At 46.1% G+C, this 20,892-nt stretch overlaps 1 long non-coding RNA gene across 1 annotated transcript; it reads right to left on the bottom strand.

Moving 5' to 3' along the window:
* Positions 1 to 270: 270 nt before the first annotated feature.
* LOC142584115 (uncharacterized) lies at positions 271 to 20,101 on the bottom strand. Its single transcript, XR_012828702.1, has 3 exons — positions 20,013 to 20,101; positions 3,852 to 3,909; positions 271 to 327 (listed from the first exon to the last, which is right to left on the bottom strand). It is a non-coding gene; the product is annotated as an uncharacterized LOC142584115 (long non-coding RNA).
* Positions 20,102 to 20,892: the final 791 nt, after the last annotated feature.

The raw sequence follows: 20,892 nt of genomic DNA, 5'->3' as shown, positions 1-20,892 counted from the left end.
CAGCACTAGCAGGTAAAGCGCAGCCAGAGAGCGAACTGAGTACGGGCCACACGATGGGACAACAGGGCTTTTCAGCATGCCGCTCTTCTTCCTCACAAAGTAAACATCTTCCGTTGAGATGACTTGTTATGGCCATTCAGACAAACAACGGGTTCCAGTCACTGACACTATATCTCGCTGAGCGCGAATCTGCACTCAAGGTCGCGTAACCTTTGCACTGCTACACGGAACTACTGAAACAGAGCATAGAAACTATGGAACAGGAACTCACCTCACTGAGGCATTGTGGAGTTCTACTAGCTTTTGAACCAATGCTCCTTCTTCAACCTGCCAAAAAGTTCAGAAACTTGGTTAGAAAGGTTGCCTTCTGTATTGGTTTCATAAGAAGCAATTTTCCTCATATGGCTGCCATAAGTCAAATTTTCTGCAATCTAACGTTAGCGTTTCTTCCTACAGACGGCAATAAGTGCCGCTACTGCATGCTGCACTTGCGAGCCTTTCACGCCCATTGTGCATCCGTTTAAAAGCAAAGAAATATCATAGACACAGGCTGCTTTGAGAACCCATACATGTACTCAGTTGGAGCGAATGGGTGAACTTAGGGTGTATTTTGTATTTATCCTAAATTGATTTGTGTGGTATAGCATACCTGCGGTTAGCATTTTTGTGGTTTACCATGCTTGTCAACTTGCGAACTCAGGTTGACAACTATCGTAAATTTGAAATACTCTAAATGAGAGCAGCAGTAGCAGCAGCGTCAGCAGCAAAGTTTGATCAGCTGACTGGTTACGTTACATATCTCGCCTGCTTCAGGATCTTGTCTACACTAACTTGTTCGAGGGAAGCGGTGCCTTTGCCCTTTTTCACCATAAGAAAACTTCAAACGTTAGAGTCGACAAACGACAAGCAGAACGTTTTCTCGAAAAGCACTTTTCGTTAAACCTGACGCAACATTCGTAAAATCGCAACATGGTCGCAAATTTGCAAAGTTTACAGAAAATTCCAGAGTTTTAATGGAGTTTTCTACCAAAGCATTGTATTAGGTTCCTCACACATGCGCATTGCGCCTGGAACAGGACGTCGCTGGCATGAGAGGTTATTAACTAAATTGCTTAAAGGCTGACAAATTGACAGACATGGTCTAGGGCCTCTCAAAAATACTAAACAGCTTCCCAAATTCGGGGGCCGCTATGCAATATGTATACCATGTGCCCCATAGTAAATAAAAGGGGAAGTACTAGCAGGCACAGCAAACTACACAGCAGCTATAACCATACGTATAGTTCCGATTACCCGTATGTGTTTATGAAAATCTACAGGCAACCACGCAGGCACACACACACACATAACCAAACGTTCTTGATGAAGAAGAATAGATGTGAGTCCCACGGTCATTAACTATTAATCACTCATTGTTCTTCTTCGCAGAGCGATCCAATACCAGAAGTAGCTGACGCTCAACAAAAAGTGCCTGCAGCGATTTGAGCACCATCCTGTTCCCGTGAGTTAAACCAAATTGCGAGAGTGCATTGTACGCACAAGGGAAAGTGCAGCAACACAATTGATTCAAAGCCATGAGTGAGATTCTCTGAAAAAGGTTTTCCTTCAATTGTACGAAAATTTCTACAGAAATTCTTCGTGTTGTCTACGAATGCGTCAGCTTTGTTTGGCTCCGCCATTACTTCATGTTTGCTTACTGATGCTGCTAGCTTATGCATGTTTACCCATCGCTCGTTCAAGAGCGATAGAATCGTTGCGGATTAGTACAGTATTCTCAGAATTTATGTAGCGTTTGTTGTTGCTTATCATGTCTATCCTGCTAGATCATGTCGAAACGTTCCAAGTACAGTTGCATTCCATGCAATCACAGCGATTATAAACTTCGTTGCTGCGTTCTGTACAATGCTTTGTTCTTAATCAGACAACCTACATTTCTTTTCTGGAGGCTGGAAACCTGTTTGTCCTATTTGAATGTCTCATTGTCTCTGGGTCGCCGTAGCTGTCGAAAGAGCTGACGACTTCTTCAAGGCGATCGTATAAACTGAGCCTAGCTGCTAATACGATGCTATTTTTGCCAAATCACATCAATCATATACACTTATGAATTTATACTTTTTATTGCATCTAACGGCCCTCTTTAGGTGACGGCGACGTGACGAGACTTTTCTTTTATCGATTCTAAAGCTACCGATTATCGACATTTACATTATTATAAAGAATAATGTCTTAGCTTCACCAATTACCATCAATTTCTTGATCCCACTGGACTGCATTAGCTTTTACCCTTCGCTCCACGTTTAGTGGCTTCCTCTTCCCGTTTGCGCCGATGTAATGCATGAAGCATTTTCATTATAAAAAGCAGATGCGAATTGATTCATGCTGTCATATTTATGCTGAGTTTTTCTTTTTGGTCATGTTGAAGAAATCTGTACCATGTACAGGTATTTTATTGCAAGTTTCACACACTGTGTACGTAATTTATAGCCTACATTGCTTGTGTGGCTGTGTATATGTCAACCTAAGTGTACCTACGTTTCGTTTATTATTTTCGTTCTAGTTTTATGGTTTTCTGCACTACCGTCCGTCAACGTGTAAAGGGTGTGCGAACCTTAGTCAAGCAACTACGGCTTTTTGTCGGGCCATCCCTGTCAAAGGAAAAATATACTTTCGATGATTGCTTGATTGATTGCAGTATATTCCTTAGTTGCTTTTTGGACTTTACATTTTTCGAAAGGCTACATCCCTCTCAATCGCAAAAAAAAATCTCGAAGATTTATTAAAGATGCCGTTCCCGCCGTCATTTTATCGCTCAGTTGAAAAGTGACTGCCAGGACATGATATACATACAATAGTTCATGAAGGACCTCATTCTTTATCAAGAAAAACTTGGGTTTTAACAAGTTATACATTGAAACTTTAACTTTAGATCGTCGCCCCATTAAAAGAATATTCTTGTGTCATCTTCTGACGATTGTCTTTGAAACACCCTTGACACTTCCGACCACTGCTTGATAAAATGTAAAAATGCCACTTTATTACGGGCTGTCCATCGTGGAAATTTGGAGAAACAGCTTGATATATAATTTCAAAGCATTCAACACCTTGTTGCGCAGTGTGAAGATGTACCAATGGACGTGTGAAAAGCTTGTATAGCTTTGGTGAAGCTCGTACGTAAGACTGACATGCAGAACCCATAGTTTCCTCAATAGTAACTTTCATTCAGTTCCTTACATGATGGAATGACGCTGATACTCAAGACGTGCGAAAGCTGAATTGTTGTTCGGTTTCAATTATCTATTTAGCTTCTCCATTCTGGGCATAGTATGATGGAGTTGCTTGGTGTGGCGCTAATTCTTCTTTTGACTAGGCGGTTGCGAAATCCGGCAATGAGCAGAGTTGGTTTTTTCTAATTAGTTTTGTCGCCACTGGCATCGTGGCAGGCTGGCACGTAATGACGCGGCACCTAACGCATTTGATCTGCTATGAGTTACGTGCGGAAGAATTCTTATACAATGCGTAGCTCGTTTAACGGCACTGAATGCCATGTTTTAGGACGCAATAACAGCTTTTCTACACTAGGTCATGCCATTCAATAAAACAAACGAAATATGAATAATTAAGCATTTTAATTAGCCTGATGATCATTACACAAATTTTATGCTAGTAACGAAAGATGTCTGACGACATAACGCGACAGATTTTGTAATCGTATACCGTACCTATTATTTTGACACCTTGGCTAACATTATCCGGGACACCCTGTAAGTTGCCACTCCGGGTTTTTCCGATAATAACCGCTGCGCGATTTGTTGAGTATCATTGTTGAAGGGCACTAGCTTCCCTCTACTTACCTCGCAATTACTGGCTTCAACGCCTGGACTGTGGTGATGTCCCATCCGTAAAGCACCTCTGTGAAAAGGTAAAAAACGTCGCTACGAAAATGTCCCGAACACTTATACTTATTACAAAGAACTGCAAATAAAAAGTTCGGCAGCATGTTCCACTCCTGCAACACGTGAAGACGGAAGCCTGCTGCACACTTGGTAATGTGCCGTGTCACATTGTCGCATTGCTGCTTTCGCAGTTCAGCTTTTTTGGCTCGTTTTTCAAGCTTAGTTGCCGCTTCGCGCAATCGTATAGCGCGGTCAGACTCACGCCAACGTTGTTTCCCTTGTAATTTACATTGCATAACCTCAGCAGGCAATTGAAACGTATGGTGCTGTGTGTGAATGTATGCCCTGTTCGTATCATTTCGCAGAGCTCTTGTTGCCGCAGCCTTACGTCCGTATCAACCATTGCCTTTTTTGCTTGCTTACGGAGGTATAAGCCATCACTAACAGGTGTATGAGTCATTGAGAAAGTAGCGTGGGTCCTTTTGTACCAATGAACCAGACATCGAGTTGTACGTTGTATGCGTGATAACAATAGAGAGCTTTAGAATAGGGGCCCCAAACGTTTTGGGGCCCCAAAGAAATAGCGTCGAAGCCACTGCGCACGCGCGAGACGCAAACTGCCTTTGGGTTTTGCGTTCGGAACGCTATTTCACCGATTTAGCGGGAGCCCAAATAGCGGTCCCAAAAGCTTTGCGTCAACAAACATGGCGGCACCCGTCGAAGCGACGGCTCTAACCTAGCACCAAACTGGGTTTGATTCGCGGTAACGCGTGAAGTTGGCGAGCTAGGAGAAGTGACTTCGGTTATCGCTTTCTCTCAACTAGCGTGTGTTATGAAGATTGATTGATTAGACGCCGCTGATTCCGAATTCGAGTGCGGATTTTATGGCTCGCAGGCCTAACACGGCTAAGCTTGGCTGGTGAAGGCACGTAAAGTTGGGTTTGTTGCTCAAAACTAAGCGCAACTAATTGTTTGCTGCTTGAAGAATAACCTCTAAATTGTAATTAAACGCGAATACACGCAAGTCAAAATTACTATTCCTATCATGAGATGGTGTATTTTATTTAATTATTTCTAATAGCTTTTCTTAGACGCCGTAGTGGCGCTGTCAGCGCAAGACGCTATCCGCAAACGCAAAGCCCTATTCTAAATTTCTTCACTCCTGCGCGCCCCAACGCTAACACCCGCAAAGCTCTTTGGGGCCCCTATTCTAAAACTTTCTAATGAATGTATGTATTGTACGCTTCACTCTGCTGAGTGCTTGTAGACTCTGCACTACGAGAGGGATGAGGCATGACAAATTTTGCTTGCTTAGAGAGTATGAATCATTGCGGCTAATGATAATTTTTTGTATCATTAGACCGGACGATTCGTTTTCTTCAAGGACAGCAGGGGTATGAGCCATTAAACCCTTTCGCTTTGAAATATAGGCATGATTTCCAAAAGCAAGCTTTGCTTGGCACAAACAATAATCCTTAAAACCAACCCTAGTGTGCAGTCTTTAGCGATAGCTGCGCATTCCGTAAGGATGTGCGTATGGGGAACGTTTGCCTCCTACAACCAACAAATCATTGGGCATGGGCAGGGAATTAAGATCAAATATAAAAATTATGCAGATCCCATACACAGTGGGAATTGATGTAAGCAAAGCTTTCTGTAATGGTTGCATAAATTCGCAATAACTAGCGGTGGTGTTGAAGGCGAAAGTTTATTTCCATAAACGTTTAGATTAACACGCTTTCCCACTGCCCCACTGCTTTCTGTCTACGCAATACGCAGAACAAACAGGGAGAGGTGCTTTCTTGAAGCGTTGATGTGCGCCGCATTTCATAACCTTTGAAAGAGTTGAGCATCGCCATTGCTTCAATTGGCACATCGCATCGTGGCTGAACTATTAAACGTCGATTGGATTATGGGGCTGTACTAGCCAAAACCACAATCGGATTATAAGGCCTGCCTTAGTGGCGGACTCTGTATTAATTTTGACACCGTAATGTACTTTTACGTGTCCCTAAATATAAGTGCACGTGCGTTTTCTATTTCGCCCCCGTCGCAAGGCGGCTGCTGCGGTTGGGATCAAATTCACGACCTCAAGCAACGCCGTAGCCGCAAAGCTACAGCGACGGGCACAGAAGTATTGAGTTTATGGTCCACCGCTTCCGTTGTGTCGGCTGACACTGCAGTGCGGTTTAATTATTGCGGCTCGGCTTCTGCACGCCCTGCCTAGTGTCGGCCGCTTGACTTATTTCCATTGTGGTTAATTTAAGAAATAGCAGCAACGTATGTTAAGGTATCTTGAACCTAAGCACATCCAGCTTCCCCGCACCCACTGTCGTTTAGTTGTGCGGTTTCCTTGCCTTCTCACCTCACCTTCCCCCACCGTTGCATGGGAACGGGCTCTTCTCCTCCCTACTATCTACAGTTCTGTCCACGTCCCCTCTTGACTAGCGTATTAACAGAAAGGGGAAATATGAAGTTTCTGCAATGCTTTTGAGGGAGTTCACGGATAATTACGGCTGTCAAGAGGCTAATGTGGTGACGCCCGGGGAGATATAGAGGGCACTGTGCTCGTTCAACACGGTGGGGTCGAATGCGTCCAAATGAGTTTCACGCGTTTCCCTTCCTCTCTGTCTTGCTCCTGTCATGTATAAACGAACTATGTACTACCTCCGGATGCGGTGAGTGAGACAGCAGCAGCCACAGCAGCAGCAGCAGCAGCAGTGGGAAAGTCGAAGGAAGAGGCAAAGCAAGCTTCGCTTGAATATACGCCTAGGCAAGAAAACATCGTTCTTATTCCTGCCATCCTGCTGTCATCTCAGCGCTTTTGCAGTTTGATACAGTGTGCGTCTTTTTGTCCTTCTACGAGCCGACTGCAAAAGTGCCACAGCCACTGGCTTGAACCTGGCGCTCTTGCGGTCTTGACTGCGCAGCCATACTGCCTAGCCTGCGTTGCCCGTTTCTCCCGTAGTCTGCGTTGCGACCCACAGCCTCGTGGCGTTGCTACATGGCAACCGCTGAAGTGGCTTCTTTCAGTAGTTCATTCCTTGAGTGATTCCCAGTTGCTGCTATAAACTAAAATTACGGTAGAACTCATCCCCCGACGCTTGCCAACGGTACTACGGAATAAAATCAAGCCACAGAACACATATTTGAATTAAATGATATTGCGCGACATAAAAACGACACGGACGTGAAAGAAGACGACACACCAAGCGTCTTCTTTCACGTCCGTGTCGTTTTTATGTCGCGCAATATCATTTAAGCAATGGATTACCAACTTGCCCGGAACGCTGCTCACATATTTGAAGTTACTTTTATTTAACACATGTAGTGGTAAATCTGAGACCATCATTTCTTCGGCTACATGTCACATACTCCAATATCGTACCACTTCGCTATGGCAATCGCATGCGAAGGTCGCCCGTAAAACATGCGGTGTAATGGCTCTATGACGCCAATGCAGCGACAATGGATTTACGAAGAAGGAACGACACTGATTGAACAACAAAAGCGTATAACGACGACGGCTTCACGAAAGTGAGATGTCAATCAGTAAATTATGACGCTGGTACATTCACGACAAAGTGATGGCGACGACAAGAGGACAATGAGATGACAGTGGCTGTATGATGACGATGACGTGATGGTGACGGTATAAATAAAACAGGACGGAAAAAGACAGATTGGTAAAAATAGCACGATCAAGACGGCAAGACAACGGCGGTATGACAAAGCATTCATCGTAGCGCCCATGTAACGGCGATGCAATGATGACGGTTGAATGACAACGGCGGCATAATCAAGAATGAATGCTTACAGGACGATGCGAAATAACGAAGAACATGGATGACGTTGACTAATGACGATGACGGCATCAGGAGGACAATAGAACGGCGATACTGAAGTGATCACGACGTTGGAGTGACAGCGTAAGGATGATGGCTTGACGACAACAGTGCGACGATGTCATGACAAATGTCGAATGACAAAGCTTCAATGACCGTGGTGCAATGAAAACGATGGCACCACGACCACGAACACGGACCTACGGGCACAAGTTATTAGACAACTTAGGCCACTGGGTCGAGGTTGAATGAATTATGCTGACGGCATGACGAGACACGTAACGGAGTTGGAATGAGATGATTGAATGACCGAGACGGCGTTAATGTGGCGGCATGACAAGGAATGCATGGCGACTGTATGGCGACAATCGTGAAATTTGCGACACACAAGGAATCGCTCAAGTGCATGGTGGAAAAGCGACAGTCATGCTGTCCAACTTCAGCCAGGAGTTCAAGCACGACAACGAGGGCACGACGAGCGCATACTTCGAGAAAATTGTGAAAACCAGCAAGGCGCTTGTCCTCTCGGATTCTGCCGCATCTACCCCGACGACCATAGTTCCGAACCAGCCTTCAAATTAAACCCAAGCCTCGCCATGAGTAAGCAACAATAGCTCGAAAGTCTTCTCCGCGGATACAAAGACTACATTTCGACGTCATTGAAAATTCGTAAAACACCAGTTGCAAACCATTGCACAATAACCGAAGAATCCGCTCGACCATGCCGCCAGAGCCCTTACCAAGTTTGAAGCGCGAACGACAAGGTATAAGGCAACAAGTCGACGTAATTCTGCGCGACGATATCATTTAGTCGTTGGAAAGCCCGTGGGCGTCTCCTGTGGTCTTAGTGAGGAAGAAGGATGGAACTGCGCTTCTGCGTCAATTCATCATCATCATCATCATCAGCCTAGTTACGCCCACTGCAGGGCAAAGGCCTCTCCCATACTTCTCCAACTACCCCGGTTATGTACTAATTGTGGCCATGTTGTCCCTGCAAACATCTTAATTTCATCCGCCCACCTAACTTTCTGCCGCCCCCTGCTACGCTTCCCTTCCCTTGGAATCCAGTCCGTAACCCTTAATGACCATCGGTTATCTTCCCTCCTCATTACATGTCCTGCCCATGCCCATTTATTTTTCTTGATTTCAACTAAGATGTCGTTTACCCGCGTTTGTTGCCTCACCCAATCTGCTCTTTTCTTATCCCTTAACGTTACACCCATCATTCTTCTTTCCATAGCTCGTTGCGTCGTCCTCAATTTCAGCAGAACCCTTTTCGTAAGCCTCGAGGTTTCTGCCCCATATGTGAGTACTGGTACCACACAGCTGTTATACACTTTCCTTTTGAGGGATAGTGGCAACCTGCTGTTCATGATTTGAGAATGCCTGCCAAACGCACCCCAGCCCATTCTTATTCTTCTCGTTATTTCAGTCTCATGATCCGGATCCATGGTCACTACCTGCCCTAAGTAGATGTATTCCCTTACCACTTCCAGTGCTTCGCTACCTATCGTAAACTGCTGTTCTCTTCCGAGACTGTTAAACAATACTTTAGTTTTCTGCAAATTAATTTTCAGACCCACCCTTCTGCTTTGCCTCTCCAGGTCAGTGAGCATGCATTGCAATTGGTCTCCTGAGTTACTAAGCAAGGCAATATCATCAGCGAATCGCAAGTTGCTAAGGTATTCTCCATCAACTTTTATCCCCAATTCTTCCCACTCCAGGCCTCTGAATACCTCCTGTAAACATGCTGTGAATAGCATTGGAGATATCGTATCTCCCTGTCGGACGCCTTTCTTTATAGGGATTTTGTTACTTTCTTTGTGGAGGACTACGGTGGCTGTGGAGCCGCTATAGATATCTTCCAGTATGTTTACATATGGCTCATCTACACCCTGATTCCGTAATGCCTCCATGACTGCTGAGGTTTCGACTGAATCGAACGCTTTCTCGTAATCAATGAAAGCTATATATAAGGGTTGGTTATATTCTGCACATTTCTCTATCACTTGATTGACAGTGTGAATATGGTCTATTGTTGAGTAGCCTTTACGGAATCCTGCCTGGTCCTTTGGTTGACAGAAGTCTAAGGTGTTCCTGATTCTATTTGCGATTACCTTAGTAAATACTTTGTAGGCAACGGACAGTAAGCTGATCGGTCTATAATTTTTCAAGTCTTTGGCGTCCCCTTTCTTATGGATTAGGATTATGTTAGCGTTCTTCCAAGATTCCGGTACGCTCGAGGTTATGAGGCATAGCGTATACAGGGTGGCCAGTTCCTCTAGAACAATCTGACCACCATCCTTCAACAAATCTGCTGTTACCTGATCCTCCCCAGCCGCCTTCCCCCTTTGCATAGCTCCTAAGGCTTTCTTTACTTCGTCTGGCGTTACCTGTGGGATTTCGAATTCCTCTAGGCTATTCTCTCTTCCACTATCGTCGTGGGTACCACTGGTACTGTATAAATCTCTATAGAACTCCTCAGCCACTTGAACTATCTCATCCATATTGGTAACGATATTGCCGGCTTTGTCTCTTAACGCACACGTCTGATTCTTGCCTATTCCTAGTTTCTTCTTCACTGTTTTTAGGCTTGCTCCGTTCCTGAGAGCCTGTTCAATTCTATCCATATTATAGTTTGTGATGTCCGCTGTCTTACGCTTGTTGATTAACTTAGAAAGTTCTGTCAGTTCTATTCTAGAGGCTTTCATACATTGGCGTTTCTTGATCAGATCTTTCGTCTCCTGCGATAACTTACTGGTTTCCTGTATAACTGCGTTACCACCGACTTCTATTGCGCACTCCTTAATGATGCCCATGAGATTGTCGTGCATTGCTGCAACACTAAGGTCCTCTTCCTGAGTTAAAGCCGAGTACCTGTTCTGTAGCTTGATCCGGAATTCCTCTAGTTTCCCTCTTACCGCTAACTCATTGATTGGCTTCTTGTGTACCAGTTTCTTCCGTTCCCTCCTCAAGTCTAGGCTAATTCGAGTTCTTACCATTCTATGGTCACTGCAGCGTACCTTGCCGAGCACGTCTACATCTTGTATGATGCCAGGGTTCGCGCAGAGTATGAAGTCGATTTCATTTCTAGTCTCACCATTCGGGCTCCTCCACGTCCACTTTCGACTAACCCGCTTGCGGAAAAAGGTGTTCATTATCCGCATATTATTCTGTTCTGCAAACTCTACTAATAATTCTCCTCTGCTATTCCTAGAGCCTATGCCATATTCCCCCACTGACTTGTCTCCAGCCTGCTTCTTGCCTACCCTGGCATTGAAGTCGCCCATCAGTATAGTGTATTTTGTTTTGACTTTACCCATCGCCGATTCCACGTCTTCATAAAAGCTTTCGACTTCCTGGTCATCATGACTGCATGTAGGGGCATAGACTTGTACCACCTTCAATTCAGACTTGTACCACCTTCAAGTCAGCGTCAATTATTGCCGCTTAACTAATCACCAAGAAGGACGCATGATACCTCCCACGGATAGACGATGCATTAGATCGACTCTGCAGTGGTAAGCACTTTTCGTCGATGGACCTCAAGACTGGTTATTGGCAACTGAAGCTGACGAAAAAGGTCGAGAGAAGAACGCGTTAATCGCGCCAGCTGGTCTCTTCGAGTTCAAGATGATGCCATTGAGACTTTCCGCCTGCAACGCTCCAGTGCGTGATCGACACACTCTTCCCAGGGCTTATGTGGCAGACTTGCCTCGTCTACTTGGATGAGGTTGCAATCTTTGAAACAAATTTCGAAGGTCACCAAAGGCGAAGGCGGCATCATGCAGTACTAGAGGCGATCAATCTATTTGCACTGACCCTGAAGCTAGAAAAGTTCCGTTTCGCTTATGAAGGACTCCTGTGCTTACGCCACGTCATCAGTAACTCTGGAGTTCCTGCGGCTCTTCGACAAGAAGGCAGTGTGCAGATTCCTTGGCCTGTGTACCTATTACATGCGCTTCGTAGAAGACTTTTCAAGAATTTCAGAGCTCATGATATATCACGAAAGCTGACGTCGACTCTCCATGGCAAACACGGCAGGGTGACGCATTTGAGGAGCTGGAAAGACGGATGCAGTCGCCAGCGGTCACCCTTCGATGAAGAGGCTGAGACAGAAATCCACACCGAGGCATGTAGCGTAGACTTCGGTACTGTGCTAGTCCAAAGGAAGAACAGAGCTGAAAGCGTAATACCTTGCGCTAGCCGGTCACTGTCACAAGCGGAAGCAATTTATTTTGCGACCAAGAATGCGTTCCTTCCGAACATTTGGGCTACAGCGAAATTTCGGCCCTACAGATACGGCAGGCATATCAAAGTGGTAAGCGACTACCACGCCTTGTGTTGGATGGCAAACAAATGATCTTTCAGGTCCCCTAGCCGGATGGAGTCTCAGGCTCCAGGAATTCGACATCTCTGTTGTGTACAAGTCTGGAAAAAATCATTTTGACGCCGACTTCCTGTCGCGCTCCCATAGTGCCCTGCCGCTGCAAGACAAATTGGACGACGATGCCTTTTTAAGAACAATAACTGCAGAAGATTTCACCGAACAGCAGCGAGTAAACCCGGAGTGACGAAGGCTTCTTGAGTACTTAGAAAGCAAACCGACATTATGCGTAAGGTATTTCGGCGTAGAGTGTCTTCGTTCTGCTATAGCAAGGACGTTCTCATAAAGAAGAGCTCGCCAGTCCGCGCAAACTGTCTTCTCGCTAGGCCAGGAGCACTTTGGCCGGAAGTATTGCACGCGCTACACAACGATCGGGCCGCCGGGCTCCTCAGGTGTTCCTGTACGCTCGTAATAATGCAAGAGAGGTACTATTGGCCAAACCTAACAACCTACGTCACCCGCTACGTCAAGACATGACGTAACTGCCAGTGACGCAAGATACCACCGACAAGGCCGGCGGGTTTACTACAGCTGATCGGGCTTTCTTGCAGACCGTTTCAGCTGATAGGAATGCAGTTGTTGGGATCCATCGCGACGTCAGTATCTAAGCAAGTGGATGGTCGTGGCCATCAACCACCTTACCCGCTATGCCTACATGTAAGCTCTACCCAAAGGTAGTGCAGCGGAATTAGCCAAATTTTTCATCGAGAACATCCTGCTACGACATGGTGCGCCAGAAGTCCTCATTACTGACAGAAGCACGCCTATCACAGCTGAGCTTACTCAAGTCATACTGTAGTATAAGCCAGATAAGTCACTGGACGACCACCGCCTACCACACGCACACGAATGAGCAAATGGGACACGTAGAAGACGCTCGCGAGCACGTCCGCGATGTACGTCGACGCCGAACACAACACGTGGGATTTCGTCCTGCAGTACGTAACCTTCGCTTACAACACGGCGGTGCAAGAAACAACGCAGATCACTCCGTTAAAGATGGTTGACGGCAGGAGCCAGGCCCCGACTCTCGACGCCATGCTCCCGCACGTCATCGACGAAGAGAATATCGACGTCACCGCCTATCTTCAGTGACCCGAAGAAGCCACACAGTTCGTGCGCCTGTGCGTCAAGAACAAGCAGTGGACGTAGCCCAAACACTACAATCTTGGACGACACGACATTGAGTACCTGCCTGGCAACCGCGTTTGGGTTTGGACACCAATGCCCTGACGAGGACTTAGAGAGAAGCTTTTATTTCGGACCCTACAAGAAAATCGGACGTATTGGTGCACTGGACTACGAGGTCTTGCCAGAGGGCATCTCGCAATCACAGCGGCGCCGCTAACGACGTGGAATAGTTCATGCTGTGCTGCATGAGCTTTTCTACCAACGCTAACTAGCTATTTACTTGTTTGTTATTTCTCTTGAGTGCACGCGCTCTAGATTCTTGCGCTCCTGCTTTTAGCACCGGGACGATGGCACGATGCTTCTTAAGAGGGGCGAATCCGCACGTCTTCTTATTTAACCTTTCATCGCCGACTGCATTTCAGCCACTAATAATTTAGCTATCGATCCGCGCAAGACGCGCGTGCGTGTTTGGAACGTACTGAAATATAATGGATAGCTATATGCGTTGTTGGTTGTCACCGAAGCTTGTGGAATCTGATTGTATGAGAAACACGAGTTGTGTGGTACTTCCTGGAAGACACGCGGTCACTAGCGATACTTCTGGTAAATTCTATGACTCATGTATACAAGAAAAAAACTGCTAGAGCGGAGGGAACGCCCGTCAAGTGAAGCCGCCGCTTCGCCATGTTGCGGGGAGGGAGGGGGGCGTAAACGCACGCTAGTTGCCACAGCTTATGTTTTTCAGGTCATCGTCTCTTGTCGTCCCCGGATCCCGAAATCTGCTAGCGCGCTCGTGTGTTCTTAGTAAAATTGACGTGCAAGCAGTGGATATGTTAGCATTATTTTCCTCATTTAACTAAGGATTTAGAATAACGCTACTATTCTATAGAATAAAGGAACAGTTTGTATTTCAAGGTAAACGGAAACGGCCGCCACCAAAGTTCCGACACCATCATGCAGTGAGGATGTTAAAGCACCTGCAACATATGATGGTAATGAAGATAAAATTGACTACTTATGTCTGTTGCACGTACTGCTATTTCTCATGGTATAGTGTCGTTACTTATATATTTATTGTTTTTAAGGTTAAATCAATTCTAGGCTCATGGTGAAGTTTGTGCCAGTAGACATGACCGCTGGAGAATCCGCCGAAGCGTCGTTATGCCATGTGAAGGCAGATTAAATAATGAGAAATGATTGATAGTCACAGTTGGTGAATTATAACGTTATAGTATAGATTGGTAAAGGGTAATATTGACAAGTAGTGACTAATAATGACTACTAAGCACTTGTAATGACTACTAATGACTCCGACATGACCAATATGTCTAATGACGGCTTGAAATGACCACAATTGATTACAAACGGCTAAAAATGCTTAGTGATGACGAGTAATAACAAATAATCACTGAAATGACTTGCAATGACACGGATGGCTACGAAATGACCAATATGTCTAACGGCAACTTGTAACGACTTCAATTCCTTCCAAGTGACTAAAAAAGCTCAGTAATGACCAGTAATGACTAGTAATGACTGAGATGACTTGTAAGAAGAGAAAGAAAAGAGGCAAAGAGAAAGAGGCGAATGATAAGACGAGCCAGAATAGGTTTTCTCCATTCACCTCTTAAGACAGATCTTAAGAGACCCTGTAATGTTTGCTCTGTCAGCTTTTATGACTGGTCAATTTCTACACTGCAATAAAGAAGGAGATTAAACGCTAATTATTGCGCACATTATTTTTTCTTTGCGTCAGCTGCATGTTGATGCATATAAAATGGCGAAATGCACCAGTACTCGGATAGCTGCTCAACTGATACCTGCAATATTGCTCGCCTAATAGCCCACAGTTTCGCGTTAGAACTTGAGAATCTGTTAACCAATTAATTGAAAACCGATCAGAAAACGAAACTGCGAAGCTCTTTGAAGGCAGTTCATGTCCGCGCAACATCTTTCTCCCGCCAAGATTGGGGCGCAAGTTTATTGCCCCCCGAGCCCATTGGTCGGTATAGGCGAATTCCACTCGAGCACTTGTTCTTTAACCACCTCCATAAAAGCTGACGCTCTCGGTCAGCAGAGCAGATTATCAGCGATCGCCGACTGTGTTCGCCGCTATCGCTCTTATTTGAGTGTATCCTGTTTTTGAAGGCACATATTCACCCAATAATACACTCACAGTTTTGCTGCTTTCTTCACCGCCACTGCTACGCTGCAATATTTTAAAGGCGATTGATTACAATGGTCTTCAGATGCTGTCGGCAAAGAGCTCCAGCACTGTGTCTGAAGTAGTGACGCTCTTCCAGAACTATTATGATTTGCGCAAGCAGCGGCTCGCCCCAGGCAATTCACTGTTGGGCTTTCTTTGGCTTCACTGTTGCGGCCGATGGCTCCTGGCTAATGGTGCAGCTTAAGCAGTTTGTTTGCGATGAGCTGACCCGTCAACTTTAAGTGGTGTCAATGACGCAAGAGATGGCCTCCTCCTCGTTGACGCCCACGCCATCCAGGAACAAGTCTCTGAATGCACACCCCCTGCCTTTCACAACAGTCCAATCAGCTATGCGCAGGTTACTACAATGCCTTGAACGCCGACTCAACACGCGTTTCACGCATCAACGCTGACGCTACCGTCTACACTCCAGTTAATGCCACGGTATCCCTGCGTGCAAGTACCATGGCGCACACCATACAACCTGTCGATTTGTTGCTCCTGCAGAACTGCTACCCACGTGGCGCGTTTCTTTCGGCACCGGATGCCACTGACTGCTCGTTTCTGGTAACCAGCTTGCAACTATCCGCCAATAGAATTTCAACGTAGTGCTTCACCTGATTAACCTGTCGGTGCTTTGAACCTATCAGATAAATTCGCTTTCGCCAGTCGTCGACTGCCTTCCCCTCGAAGCAGCTCCATTTCAACCATGTGGCGTCGGCCTACCACTCGTCCCCAGGATAACTATTCAGCGCAGTTCGAAAGGGCAGAACTGCGAGTCGTGCGAAGTGTTCGAGTCCTCCGACTTCCCCTCCTAACATGATGGATCAGATCGGGGACGTAGTAGAGTAGCACTTATAGACACAAGAGCCTTAATTTTGGTAAGGCATGCCAGTCTCTTCCGCATTGTTCGGAAGGTGATCATGCCGCTTTCAGGTCTTTCGCTACGCACACCTCGCCCTCAACACATTGATCGATTACGAGCCTGCAGCGCCCAAGTCGTCACTGAAGAGGAGCTTTGCGTTATTTAGTTTTTTGTTCTGTCCTCTTCAACTCATCACATCATTGTCGGATAGGATTTTCTTTCAAGCCATGATGCCATCATAGACTGCGCTCCTTCCTCGTTGTGACAAGCCATCTGAAAAACAGCCTCCTGCCAAGCTTGTATCACAGAAGACGCCGACATACTTGCGTGGTCGTATGTGATCCTCCCCTTCTCGTGCGGCTTCCTGTTTGACAGTACTGGGCTTTTTGTGCCGTCTGGCTTCTACGCCCGTTGCCGAATGGTTTCTTTGCCACTCGCCGTGCTTTATGTCCGTGCTGGTGTCATTTCCATGTGTAATCATGACGCAACTGAACTGCGGCTTCATTTGCTATGCTACGAGTGCCACGATCGCACTGAGCAGGTGCACTATTCAACATGCACGGAGGCTTACATTGTGACTGTAAAACTTGTGCCTTGAAGTTCTTCACTCCTCCCCTTTGCCGCATAAATCGAGCCTAACGTTACCCCGACGCAGCAAGACGAGCTTTTCAACACGTTGCTTTCAACGCCGCTGTAAAACCTGTGCCTTCGAGTTCTTCACTCCATCCTTTTGGCCCATAAATCGATCGTAACCTTACCACGATGCAGCGAGACGGGCTTTTCGGTCTTTTTCACCAATTCAGCTCTTCATTTGATCGCCACTATACTTTTTTTGGGTAGAGCGACAGCTGTCTCTCACACCGTCGACACTGGCTATCATGCACCTCTGCGGCAGCGACCTTAACGGGTTTCGGCCACAGAGAGGAGGGTTGTTTACTAGCAGGTGACCGACATGCTCACTCGCGGCGTTATTCAGCCTTCAAGTAGTCCATGGGCACGCGCAATCGTTTTTGTTACAAAGAAAGACTGTTCCATCCGATGCAACAACGAGTATCACCGTTTGAATAAGATCACGTGAAATGACGTCTATCGTTTACCGCGCTTAGACGACGCATTTGACTTCGTACACAGAGCCAATTTTTTTCTTCCTTACATCTTCACTTTGGATACTCGCAGGTGCACACGGAAACGACTGATCGCTGTACAACAGCATTTGTCACACCAGATGGCTTGTAGCAATTTAATGTCATGCCCTTCTCTCTTTGTAATGCGACGACCACATTTGTACCGATGATGCACGCTATTTTGTGCGGGCTGAAGTTGAGAACATGCCTGTTATTTAGACGACGTTGTGCTATTTGAGTGCGACCTCCAGACATATCTTCAACGCTTGAATTAAGTTTTGTCCTGCCTTACGTATGCTGGCCTGTTTGGCCAGCTGTGTAGGCACTGCCAAACAATTAGGTATATTAGGCCATGTTGGCTGCAAACATGGCGTACTTGCTAATCCCAGTGCGCTCTACGCTGTGGCCGAAAATACGTAGACCGACATTTCATAGGCGTTTATTCCTATTTTCGCCGTTTTGTGCGAAATTTTGATACCATCACTGTACCCCTGCCACCGTTTCTATCCGTTACCAGTGACCTTTCTACCTTGTCAGGAGAGTGCGACCGCTATTTACCACCTTACGCCGTCTACTTACCTCTCCACTAGTTTTACTTCACATTGCTCAGAATCTACCGACGAAAAATCACACTGACGCCAGCGGCATCGGTCTGGGTGTAGTTCTAGAGCAATCGAAACCTAGCTTTGGCGAGTACGTTGTAGCTTACTCCAGCCGAACTCAAGCGAACTACTCTGTTACTGAAAAGGAATACTCAGCCGTTGTCTCTTGTTAAATTTCGCCCTCACCTTTCGGTCGACATTTGGCGTCGTCAGAGACCACCATGCGATTTGCGGATTGTCGTCCCTCAAAGAACCGCCTGGCTGGCTTCTTCGATGGGCTCTACGTCTAAAGGAATGAGACATTGGGGCTGTCCAACGTTGCAGGGGTAACCATCCTGACGACGGCGCATTTTCGCGTTCGCCGATACCACCTGACTTAGACAGCGTTTCGCCCCTTACCTTTGCTCTCTTATGTTTGTACATCACCGACTTAGCTTCAGTACAGCAAAAGGACCCAAGAGTAACCACTCTTCTGAAGATTCTGATGAATTCTCTTGGACTACGTATGTCTCATGCACTGCGTCGTCAAGCACCACATTTGGCAGTTCCATACGGACTTCTCTGCCGCCAAAATTACAATTGCCACGGCCGCAAGTGCCTCCTGGTTTTTCTATGCCTCCTTCGTAGCGATATCTGGTCTTCATTTCACGCCGACTAGCAGTGTGTCCATGGCGATGTGTTCAAAACCTACACGTGCCCTCAATGCGATTTCAGTGGCGGGGCATGTACAGTTGGGTGACCAAATATATACACTCGTGCCCTGATTACCAAGGTCGCCAATTGACTCCTCATCCAGCCGCTCTGTTGCAGCCGCTTCCATGCCAAGTGTGTCCCTTTGAGCGTGTTGGTATTGATTTACATGGTCCTCTCCCATGTACGGCTGCTGGCAACTGTTGGGTCATAGCCGTCGTTGATCCCCTGAATCGACATGCGAAAACCACTGCCCTCCCTGCGGCCACAGCACTCGACGCTGTTTCTTTCGTCCTCCATCACCTCATTCTGCACCATGGCGTTATTCGTGAAGTATTGAGTGAGCGAGGACACGCACTTCCTTATTAAGTATTAAAGTCTCTCCTTCATCAATGCACCATTAAACACTGCATTACCATCGCGTATCACCACCAAACAAATGGTCTGACGGAACGGTTCAACTATACTCTCGGCGATATGCTCTCAATGTATGTCGGCTCGGATTATTCAAACTGGAACCGTGTTCTACCGTTCGGAAAACATCACCTGCAACACCGCCAAACAAGCTGCAACCAGACTCTCTTCCTACTTGATTTCCTAGGACCGCGAACTTTCCTGCACAATGCGCACACTTTTTCCATATCATCCAGATGTTTAAAGCGCACTCTGGTTTCCGCCGCCGCTAACTATACCGTGGAATGTGTGCAGCTCGCCCGCTTGCTCACAACGGCAGACCGGTCCCCCAAAAGTTTTGGTGTGGCGACGGCCGACCTTCCCACCTGACTCTCGCATATAGCCCTGGATTTCACCTACGAGTACTGGTCTCTCATCGAAGCTACTACCGAAATTTGATGGTCCTTATTGCTCAAACATCTACCGTCTACTACATCGTCAATCCACTGACATCCCCAAGTGACCACCGCCGCCGGGGACGTGAAATGGTTAATTAAACAGGTTCAAGCTTAATTATGAGTCCATCGCTTTGTCGTCGCCATAGGTCGCCAGGATGGCTCCTTTTTCAGCCGAGGGCTGATTGCCAGGAAAAAGAACAGCACTAGAAAGTTGCGTCGCTATCGCGTGCCTCGGAGCGAGAAGATCGACACGCAAGGAAGCGACGTCACCAGATTATCCGGTAGATGCATCATATATACGCGAACATTTTTCGAAATATTCACCCTACGTTATTTCAAGTACGCTATGGAAACCTAAAAGGCAAAATAGCATTTTTTTCAATATATCGTTTCATGAAAGTGCGTAAAAAATACTTACTGCCAGAAAAGAACTAAAAATGAGAAGCTCAATGCAGACTTCATAACCAGTGTCTAGAGGATAACTTCTACAGTGATGGCAGGATATGTTTAAGGAGTCATGGAGTTCAGAACCTGAAAATTCTTTTATAAAAACATGAAGAAATAAATCAGGTATTGGTAATGTCTCACATTCTTATTATTGCATGTTTACCTTTGCTGCGAAATGTAACAAACAGCTCGCATATCATGAATAATAGTTTTAGATAAAAGCAGGGAAATTTGCGTATTGCCTCCTTTGTGTTGGCCTTTGATCTGAGCATCACCAAGTCAAGTGTATTTATTCATCAATGGTCGCTGCAGGTGCCTGAATTAGCGCTCAAAGGTTTAACTTCAGTTCATCATTATCAGCAGCAGCCTATTTATGTTCACTGCACGTGGACGGCTTCTCCCAGCGATCTCCAATAATCCCTGTATGGCGCTGAGTCCAATTTGCGCCTGCAAATTTCCTATTTTGATCTCCACACGTAATTTCCTCTCGTATTTTTGCTACCGTCCCCTTGGCACCTATTATGCAGCTCGAATGGTCCATCGGTAATCTGCCCTACGCAATACATGGCCTTCCCAGTTCCATCTTTTTCTTCTAAATGCAACTCAAAAATGAGCAATCCTAGGTTTCTATGAAGTACACCGCTCTCTTCCTGTTTCTTAACATTGCGCCTTGCATTTTTCGTACCATTGCTCTTTGCGTGGTCCTTAGCTTGTCTAGAACTTTTCTGTTAACCTCCAAGTTTCTGCCCATATGTTAGCAATGACTGGAACTTTCAATAATGATTAAATGAAAATGCAATGATTGTACACTTTTATTCTCTAAGATAGCGGTAAGCGTCCAGTAGGGATTT

Source organism: Dermacentor variabilis, chromosome 6 (genome assembly GCF_050947875.1).
Source record: "Dermacentor variabilis isolate Ectoservices chromosome 6, ASM5094787v1, whole genome shotgun sequence".
Classification (NCBI taxonomy): domain Eukaryota; kingdom Metazoa; phylum Arthropoda; class Arachnida; order Ixodida; family Ixodidae; genus Dermacentor; species Dermacentor variabilis.
The sequence above is the reverse complement of the archived record's forward strand: the minus strand, read 5'-3'. Positions and strand labels throughout refer to the sequence as shown.